Below are 11243 nucleotides of genomic sequence, written 5' to 3'. Positions count from 1 at the left end.
GCAGTTGCTAACCGGACTGTAACATCGTGGCAGTAGATTTTTTAGATGTCTAGGCCTGTCAGTCATTTGACTGAAAGGCAGAAAAAAGCTATAACAAGTTTCAGAGGGAGCAGTTATTCAGTAAGATTTGAAATAGGATTCTGTCATTTGGTGGCACAGAATATTAAACAATCATTTGTGTACTCTCCAGGATGGCAGTAATCTGGTGGAGTACAAAAATCCTTGTCTTCAAAGAAGCTTTTGGAAATACGTGTGTAAAATCATTGATGGCTGTATTTCTTACAGTTCCAGATTGGAACGTTGAACTGAAATTTACTTCCGACATCTCAAGAACTTCCCTTGCATAAGCACTACCATGCATTTTGCATAGAATGATTTCTGCATGTGTGGATTTTGGATAGGGGTGTGTCATATAACAGATAAGAGAAATCTTTAGAAGATACACCTCTAATTTTCCATCATTAAATTAAAACCTAACAATTTCTGACAAACTGTTTCAGGGTTATGCTTCAAATATTTTATTTGGTCAAACTTTTTCCCAAGCATCTCTTGTCTTCCTCTTTTGTGGCTAGACAGCTATATAAAATGGAATCTACACAATTGTAGAATCATAGAATATACTGAGTTGGAAGGGACCTGAAAGAATCATTGAGCCAAACATCCTGGCCCCTGCACAGGACAACCCTAAAAATCACAGAATATGTCTGAGACTGTTGCTTCAGTATAGTTGTTTTAATATGTAAAATATGTCTGAAACAACTTTTTCAATGAATTTCAATTTGGATTTTATATTTTCCAAGGTAGCAAATGTGAGATTCTCAAAAACATAGGGCAGAGCAAATACGAGGATGGAGGTTGTGATCAGTTCATCACACATTGACTGTCTCGCCTTCCTTCTTAGGTGAGGACTCTTCACTCTTGCCTGCTCCAGCATGGGGTCCTTCCCAGGAACTTCTCCAATGAACTCCTCCATGAACTTCTCCAATGAGGGTCCTTTCCATGGGCTGCATTTCTTCCCAAACTGCTCCAGCATGGGTCCCTTCCATGGGGTGCAGTCCTTCAGGAACAGACTACACCAGCATGAGTCCCCTGTGAGGTCACAAGTCCTGCCAGCAAACCTGCTCCAGTGTGCGCTCCTCTCTCCACAGATCTGCAGGTCCTGCCAGGAACCTGCTCCAGCATGGGCTTCCCACAGGGTCACAGCCTCCTTTGGGCATATCCAAGAGCTGCAGGTGAATATTTGCTCCACCGTGGACCTCCATGGGCTACAGGGGGACAGCCTGCCTCACCATAATCTTTAGCATGGACTGCAAGGGAATCTCTGCTCCAGTGCCTGGAGCACCTCCTCATTCTTCACTGATCTGGGGGTCAGCAGAGTTGTTTCTCTCATGTATTCTCACTCCTTTCTCCCGGTTGCTGGTGTTGCACAAGTTTTTCCCACCCGTTTCTTAAATATGGTATCCTGAGGTGCCACCACCATCACTGATGGGCTCAGCCTTGGCCAGTGGTGGTTCTGTCTTGGAGCCGGATGCAATGGGCTCTATCAGACATAGGGGGAACTTCTCACAGAAGCCACCCCTGTATCCTGCCCCACATTACATGTCCTGCTGGGTGGGTCTGTCCTCTGAAGGTGTCATAGCTTTGGCTGCCCAGGGCAACTGTGAGCTGCTGAGCTGGGGTGGGCTCTGGCACCTGTGACATCATAGGGTACGAGTCACAGTTGGGGTAGTTATCAGGGCCTGGCCATGAGCAGTTAGGGGGAGGTTGGGCTGGACAAGGGCTGGGACAGAAACATGGCCCCTGCAGGGTGGATTGTCACCTTGCACTGAGGGCCCAGCCACCTGCCAGGAGCCTCACCCCCTCTCCTACCTGCACCCAGCTCCATGCGGCTCCTATCCCTGCTCCCCCCACCACCAGCTCCCTCCTTCCCAGCTCACTTGACCACTTCTCTCCCTCCTCCTGCAGGCCATGGCTGCCCGAATGTTCCTCTCTGTGGTGCGACACATCCTCATCCAGCGCCTGCAGGTGGTTGGTGATGAGCTGGACGAGGCCACACGCGAGCGCATGCAGCAGCGTGCAGAGATGCTGAGCTGGGAGATGACTCATCTGCTGCAGGAGCTGGAGCAGAATGACATGGCCCAGAGACACCTGCTCTTCACTGCCACCTGGCAGTGCTGGGCTGTAGCCCTTGTCGTGCTCTTGGGGCTGTGGTGGTGGCTCCGATTTTTGAGAAATCATCACAGAACTGTAGAATCCTAGAATGGTTTGATTGAAGGGACCTTAAAGATCATCTAGTTCCAAGTCCCCTGCCATGAGCAGGGACACCTTTCACTAGCCCAGATTGCTCAATGCCTCATCCAACCTGGCCTTGAACACTTCCAGGGATGAGTCTTCCACAACTTCTCTGGGCAACCTGTTCCAGTGTCTCACCACCCTCACAGTAAAGAATTTCTTCCTAATGGCTAATCTAAACATACCTTCTTTCAGCTTAAAGCCATCCCCTTTTTCCTATCACTACATGCCCTTGTAAATAGTCCCTCTCCATCCTTCTTGTAGCCCCTTTAGGTACTGGATGGCCGCTATAAGGTCTCCTCAGAGCCTTCTTGTCTTGCTTTAAAGACAATGTATGGTAGGAGGCGGGACCTCTGATGGAATAGAAACCCCTCCCTCCCAGACTTACTGTAAATTTTAAAATTATGAGACTTTCAAGCAAAGAATAGAAATGAGTAACAGTTTTTACTAAAAAAAAGGAGAACAGGAAAAAACCAGAACAAAACAACAACCAAATACAGAGAAAATGTCACCCAAAAGGCACTCTTATGCCTCCACACTGCAGAGGCAACAACAGAGTCCCGGTGCAGGCACATGGTCCCGGAGGCAGGAAACCGGTGCAGGGCAGCAGGCAGGGAAAAACACGTGGCAACTCCGGACGCTGCGGCACAGGCAGATGCCGCAGTCTTGATTGGTGAAAATGGCTGCTGCTCTGGAGCTGGCAGCAGGCAAGCTCCATGTGGGTGGTGGGACTCACCAGCTCTGGATGCTGCAGTGTGGGTGGGTGCCATGGCCTCAATTAGTGGAACCGGCTGCTGCTCTGGAGACGGCAGCGGGCAAGGGATGGCACAGGCTCCATGCAGCAAGGGACGGCAGGCAGCGGAGGGGGCTCCAGGGAGAGACAGCTCTGATGGGCATAGGCCTTGAGCGGCGCGGGATGTGCAAGGCAGGAGCATGAAACACGTCCTCCTGTGGCTGCCAGTGGCTCTCTCCCAACAGCAGTCTCAGGACAAAGAGAGCGAAACTGGAACTCCTGGTTCCCCTTATTCCCTCCAGTTATCGTGGGACCCCTTTTTCCTGGGATCTCATCTTCCCCCCGTCTGCTCCCCCCCCATGCTGTGGCTGGTTCCCCAGGGGCAGCTGGACCGCACAGCGCTATTGGCGAGCGCCCCCCAAAAACCCATAGTGGCATGGGGAAATTCAACAAGAGAATCTAAGCTACAACGCTTCTCCAGGCTGAACAACACCAGCTCTCTCAGCCTGGCTTTACAGGAGAGGTGTTCCAGCCCTGTGATCAACTTAGTGGTCCTCCTCTGGATTTGTTCCGACAGTTCCATGTCTTTCTTGTGTTGGGGGCCCCAGACCTGTACACAGCACTCCAGGCAGGGTCTCATGAGAGTGGAGTAGAGAGGCAGAATCACCTCTCTCAACCTGCTGGTCATGCTGCTTTTGATGCAGCCCAGGATGTGGTTGACCTTCTGGGCTGTGAGAGCACATTGCCAAGATATGTCAAGCTTCTCGCCTGTTCTCCGCCCAGCCTGTACTCGTGCTTGGGATCGCCCCAAGCCAGGTGCAGGACCTTGCCCTTGGCTTTGTTGAACTCCATCAAGTTCACCCAGGCCCACCTCTCAAACCTGTCAAGGTCTCCCTGGATGGCGTCCCTCCTATCCTACATGCTGACTGCACCACTCAGCTTCATGTCATTGGCAAACTTGCTGAGGGTGCACTCGATTCGATCCCATCGTCCATGTCACCAATGAAGATGTTTAACTGACTGGTCCAAATGCCTATGACTATGTAAAGCCCATTCAGCACTAACACTATAATAAATGAAATAAAGATATAAATGTTTAGCTGCTGCATCTTCTATTCCTTAGCTAGCACTATTTTTAGACAAAAAAAGGTTACCATAAAACAAGAAGTTTAATATTGATGCTCACCACTTTAGTTTCTGAAATTGTACTGAGCACTAATTCATTTTGGATCAACAGATGATAGGAATCACCATATTCAGACCTTTAAGTGACAAAATGATTGAAGTGTCTATTAAAATGGAGAGCTAGCAGTATTATTGTCCTCCTATGCACACTTCACTTGTTTGCACACCAGTGTCTGCAAACCTGAATCCACCATCTCAAACTCCCATCTCATATCAACAAGGATACGTAGCATTTTGTTCCCACATCCTAAGATATGTGGAGAGGAAAGAACAGGATTTTATTCTCCTTTGGATTGAAATTATTTAAATTTCATTAGAGGGGGTAGGTTGCTTTTTTGTTTTACTTACATGCAAGATATCATTAACCACAATGTCTTTTTTACAAATCCAAGAACGCTCACAGGTCACTGTGATTTCCCATGCACAGTACAGTGGTTCTACATTTATTTAGTAAAAATACTGAGTTCTCTGCAAAGGTGTGCTGTAAGTTCAGAACAGGAGAACAGCCTACATGTCATTTTTCTTTCCTTCTGCAAGGTTGAGTCACATCCTTAGGTCTCCTTTTAGAAAGCTAACAAACTGTTAGAACAAAAAAAAAATCTTTAATGGAGAAGCGAACATGTAGCACTGACAGAGGCCATAGTTCAATTCTTTGGCTCATTTTCTGCAGCGACACAGACAAGAGGACTACACAGCTTTTTTTTCCTGTTAGAAGCAATATCTGATGCTCTTCACAGCCAGACAACTTTGTCAAGGAATTTCAGAGAGAAATGAAAGGCTTTAATATTTATGAGGAGTCAATTAACACAAACAAATTTCCTGAAATTGCTATAATTAAAAAGAACCCAACCCCCTGACAACTAAACATATGGCAGAAAGCAGAAAGTTCAACTACCTTTAAAGACAATGCCTTTCTATAGAGCAAGTTCAGTCTAAAATTAAGATCTGAATTTGTTTCCTTTGGTCCTTCTAGCCCTTCAAATAAAATAAAAGTCTTTATCCTATTAAGCCATGATTGCCAGCCGAAGAAACAGTTCTTGCTTTATTTCCTCTGTTCTACTAACAGGAACACCATTGGGTTCACGTGGGTAAGTTCCCTGGTTAAAACTACTATAACCCCACAAGTTAAGTTTCTCGAGCCTGTTTTGCTCAACCCAGCCAGTACACAGGCTGGGGCAAGCAAAACTCTTACCTTAAAACAGGTAAGTTAAGCTTTAGATAGCTATTTCTAGTTATGCAACATATTACTACTGTTCATTTCATCACACTGAAATGGATGGACCTCTTTAAATCATCTACGTTATACACTTGCACAATCAGAACAAGTAAGCAATTGGGATTAGAGCACCTCAGTCAACAATGAAGTAACATCCCAGATCTGCAGAGTTAAAATCTGTTAAAGCCTGGAAGTAAAAGTGAAGTTATTACAAAACTATCTGTTTGTTAGGATAAGCATTTTATCTTTATTGTGTTTATAATTTTTTAAAAATGAACATTGTATCTTACCTCCAGCAGAGATGACAGTGTTGATTTGGGAAATGCAAGATCCTGTCTCCAAAGATAAGTGGTAAGAAATAATTCAAAACACATAGTTTTCACCATAGAGAAAATAACAGCTTGCCAAATATTGTTTGACAGATGAACCAAGAATAGAAAGTAAAAATTATTATATGCTGCTGTTATTCAGAAACAGTCAGAAGATGTACAGGCATCTCAGCATTATTTTGTCAAACACCGTATAGAGATCTGAGTACTCACACGGTCATTCTTTGTTCTTAAATAGGTGTAGATGTTTTGTCCCCAGATGATGATTTACATAAATATTTGCGTTAAACCTTTTTTGCCACTCTGTTTTACCTAGCTGTAAAGAAAAATTTTCAAAATGGAAAAGGAAGAACTCCAACAAAAACTTTGTATAATGAGGAGCTAGTTTGGAGTTTGTATCACCATATAGAATACATACACCTTGTTTAAATTGGAACAATATCTGCCATTTTGACACCTTTATGTTTCTCTAGTTGGATCTCCAGCTTCGAAGAACTCAGACTGAAAATGCCTCCCTTAGAAATAGATTTAAAATATAAGCTCAATTCTAATCTCAAATTATTTGAATGCAACTTGTCTTCAGTTGGAGAAGAAAGCTCAGATGGTTGTAATTACTAAAGATTGCTTGCCATTAGATGCAGGCACATAAATTAATTTCCTTTTATAATAAAGTAATGCCACTGCAGTTATACATAAGCCCTAAGGTAATTTGGGCTAAAGCAAACAGAAATTCACACAGGAAATGATGGACAAATTTACATAGGAGTTGAACACATGTTTCAATTGAAAATGAAGGGTTCCGAAAACAATATATTTATAATCCCCTCAAAGGGCTCAGCCATTTCCTGCCTGTGATGATCTAAACAGACAAACTATGCAAAACAGAGTAAACATTTTTGGCTAACAGCATTAATAAGAATTGTTATTTAAGGTGGTAACATCTGACAAACTGAGAGTGTAGTGATGACCTTTAGTGAATAAAACCGGTAATACTTACATATCCTTTTTCATCTGTATTTTTAAAAGGCTAATGATCAATCTTCTTACTTCATAGAAGGAAACAGACACTAACTCTGGCAGAAATGCCTTGCTAAAGTTTATGCACTCCTGGTTTGTGAAAAGCCAGGAAGAAAAGCCCATTCTCCTGAGATGCACTCCTGTGACCTATCCACTGGACCATGCTACTTCCCAGAATACTGTAGTTTTTAGAAAGCCCTCTATGAAGCAATTTTTCATAATTAAAAACAAACGAAACGTCACAGCAAATATTTCATATGTTAAAAGTTTCATCTGAGGGTCAAAATTAACTTTCCTAAATTACATATTTCCTTGTGGATATTATTCCGAGGCTCTGAAAAGTAAAACTACATCTCATAAAAATACACCCCAAGGAACAAGATCCTTCATTAATTCCTTAAAGGTTTAGAATAATTGTTTTTAACTCCAGAAAAGTCTTTCAACTAACTGGATACTCTCTGATGTCAGTTCCTCAAGACTTGACACAAGAAAAAAGTTCTATGTGCACGCAATTAATCTTATATTTTACCACCCCATATTTTAATAATTTTCATCACTTTGGGACCTGCATCCTAAAATGATACTAGCTCAACTCTGTAGTATTTAGATTTTGTCTGGTTTTGTAGTTTTTAAAGTATTTATTTTTATAATTTTATCTTAACCTAATTCACGGTATGATATACAAAATGTTTTATATTGGGATTTCAATAAATACCTTAAATACAATAGAATCATTAAGGTTGGAAAGATCTTTAAGATCACTAATTTCAACTGTTACCCTTGCACTGTAAAGTCCACCACTAAACCATGTCCCTAAATGCCATGTCTACGTGTCTTTTAAATACCTCCAGGGACAGTGACTCGACCACTTCCCTGTGCAGCCTGGTCCAGTGCTTGACCCTTTCAGTGAAGAAATTTTTCCTAACATCGAACCCAGACCTCCCCTGGCACAACTCGAGATCATTTCCTCTTACCCTTTCTCTTGTTACATGGGAGAAGAGACTGAGCCCCACCTCACTACAACCTCCTTTCAGTCAGTTGTAGAGAGCAATAAGGTCCCCCCTGAGCCTCCTTTTCTCCAGGTTAAACAACCCCAGTTCCCTGAGTTGCTCATTATATTCCTGTTCCAGACCCTTCAACAAGTCTGTTGCCCTTCTCTGAACACGCTCCGGCACCTCAACGTCTTGTAGTGAGGGGCCCAGAACTGGACACAGGATTCAAGGAGCAGCCTCAGCAATGCTGAGTCCAGGGGGACGATCACTGCCCTGGTCCTGCTGGCCTCACTATTTCTGATACAAGCCAGGATGCCATTGGCCTTCTTGGCCACCTGGGCACACTGCTGGCTCATGTTCAGCCAGCTGTCAACCAGCAACCCCTGGTCCTTTTCTGCTGGGCAGCTTTCCAGCCTCTGGCCCAGGCCTGTAGCGCTGCCTTGGGTTATTGTGACCCAAGTGCAGGACCCGGCACTTCACTTTGTTAAATGTCATACCATTAGTCTTGGCCCATGGATCCAGCCTGTCTAGATCCCTCTCTAGAGCCTTCCTGCCCTCCAGCCAATCATGCTCCCAGCTGACTTGGTGTCATCTGCAAACTGACTGAGGGTACGCTTGATCCCCTCATCTGGGTCATCAATGAAGATATTAACCAGGACTGGCCCAAATACTGAGCCCTAGGATCAACACTCATGCCCAGCTACCAGCTAGATGTAACTCCATTCACCACCACTCTGGGCCCGGCCATCCAGCCAGTTTTTTACCCAGTGAAGATTGCACCTGTCCAAGCCATGAGCAGCCAGTTTCTCCAGGGGAAATGTTATGGGAAATGGTATCAAAGGCTTTACTGAAGACCAGGTAGACAACATCTACAGCCTTTCCCTCATCCACTAAGTTGGTCACCTTGTCACAGAAGGAGATCAGATTGGTCAAGCAGGACCTGCCTTTCCTAAATCCCTACTGGCTGGGCCTGATTCCCTGGTTGTCCTGTACATGCTGTGTGGTGGCACTCAAAATGATCTGCTCCATGACTTTCCCCAGCACCAAGGTCAGGCTGAGAGCCCTTTAGTTCCCTGGAACCTCCTTCTGGCCCTTCTTGTAAATGGGCATCGCATTGGCCAACCTACAGTCAGCCGGGACCCTATCATCACCATTATTCAGCTCTAGACAACCAAAACACTCCCTAACATACAGGGCTACCCTACAGCCTCTCCTTCCTTGCCTATCCCTTCTGAAGAGTTTATTGCCATCCACTGCAGCGCTCCAGTTGTGTGAGTCATCCTACCATGTCTCTGTGATGGCTACTATATCACAGTTTTCCTGCTGCGCAGTAACTTCCAGCTCCCCCTGTTTGTTGCCCATGCTGTGTGCATTGCTGTACATGTACTACAGTTGGGCTATTGATCCTGCTGCCTTTATTTTTAGGGAGAAGCTCTTACTCCTATGTGACCACTCTCAGGCACTCCTATGGTTTCTAACTCATCAATAACCCCTGTGTCTTTGCTGCCACATGGATCTCCATCCACCACTTCCACTGAGATGGCAGACTTGAAGGACCTCATTAGCACACTCTCCCTCAAACAGCAGTGTGGTGACCTGAGGCTTATCTCTATTGAGCCTGGGTTTATCCCCTTCCCCTTTTAAATCTAGTTTAAAGCTCTTTCAATGAGATGAGGTAATTCCTGAGCAAAGACCCTTTTCCCCCTTTGAGACAGGTGTACCTCATCTCTTGCCAGAAATGCAACCATTCAATCTTCAGGCAAGTAAAGTAATTTATGGAAGCTGTCATTCCATTTCTTATCAAACATTTGAAGGGAACTTCAGAAGAGAAGGTCTGATAGAATAATGAAGCACCTTTGTCCCAATAATCACAGAATAAATATGAATGGCTCTTCTCCAAGCCTGCACACAGTAAGGAAATCTGGTACTCTATCAGGAATTACAGCTTAATCCTTGGTATTTGACTGTCACAAATATGCATGTATTTCTTAGGATTTTGTTGATATCAGTATGTATAAATTGTTTAAAAATGCAATTTGCATACATGAGAAACGCAAGCATACAGGAACACTTAAAAAAAGAAAAGCAGAAGAACAGGATAAGGAAGAAGTTCAAGCATAATTCAGCATTTTAGCATTCTGTAACTTTAATATATTGGCAAATATTGTTAGATGAAAAAATTGTGTTTGTTAAATTTTTTATTAATTAAAATGTGAAAGGCACTCATTTTGGAATGCATGCTTGTCTCAAAAATCTATTTAAAGAGAACTTATTTGTATGTGCTTTAGTATGTACTGTGTTACTTTAGCTGTCAATTATCTGATATGTGGTACTCATCTGCATAAACTAATTTTTAAATATAAAGTGGGTGAAAATATGGAAGAAAAAATGGATGTATTTGTTGATACACAGCATGTATTGTTCTCAAGGATCCTTTTATTCCTAACATTTTTGAAATCTCAAAACTGTTTGGTAGAATTAAGGCGTACTCTCTATCTGTTGATGATTCTCCAACGTTCAGGATAATCTTGTGCGCGTGTACATGTGTAGATATGGATGACTCCTCTATGGTAATCATCTCTGATGCATGGAATTTTGATCTCAGAATCTGGAATAATGCTAGCATTAAAAATGGTTGATCAAAGACAAGCGCACTGTTATTTTCATTCCAAGAAAATTAATAGCTTTTAATATTCAAATACCACAGCTTTCTTTTCCTGCCTCCCCACCACTGTCAGGCTGAAAGAAGAATGAAACTGTTCTCCTATCAAACTGCACATCTGACAATTATCTCAGCTTTACTACCTCCGATTAAACATATTTTTCCTATACAGTTGGATGATGCTGCTGCTTTAAAACTTCTGATGAATTTCTGCTTCAGGGTATCCACATTTCCCTGCTGAATTACAAATTTTCATTGTATAACTTGCATCTTACCTTCAAATACACTGGAATCCATTTGGATGAAAAGTCCCAAAATGAGTAATAGCTATTAAAATTTCCAGACCAAAACAAACCCAAAACCCACACCAAGGTAGAGTTAAGGCTGAAAAGAAATATCAGTTACTTAAGGTATAAAGCATAATGGCATATTGTATAAAGCATAAATTACTCAAAAAGTAAACATTCCAACCCCCCCCCCCGAAACTCAGGATTAAGGACAAAAACTTAAAAGAAATCCAAACATTATTGAATGTTGGATATTATTGAAATTCAGTATGAAAGCCTCCAAAACAAACTAAGATCAGCCCTGCAGCAGCACCATGTTGTAAGCCAGCAATTATGATTAATGCATTTAGTATTTGTGGCCTGAAATTAGCCTAATACATATTTCAGAGATATTAATTTTTCATCTTGTTGTGAGTTTCACTGCAGGACTGGTCAACACTTGACTACTTAAAAATATAAAATGTCCATCATGAGTGCGATGCTGTAAGCAAAATACTGTTGTACTATGCATAAGTGTTTCATTACTGTGA

This window comes from Neopelma chrysocephalum, unplaced genomic scaffold (assembly GCF_003984885.1).
Source record: "Neopelma chrysocephalum unplaced genomic scaffold, ASM398488v2 Primary Assembly neopelma1_22, whole genome shotgun sequence".
Classification (NCBI taxonomy): domain Eukaryota; kingdom Metazoa; phylum Chordata; class Aves; order Passeriformes; family Pipridae; genus Neopelma; species Neopelma chrysocephalum.
The sequence above is the reverse complement of the archived record's forward strand: the minus strand, read 5'-3'. Positions refer to the sequence as shown.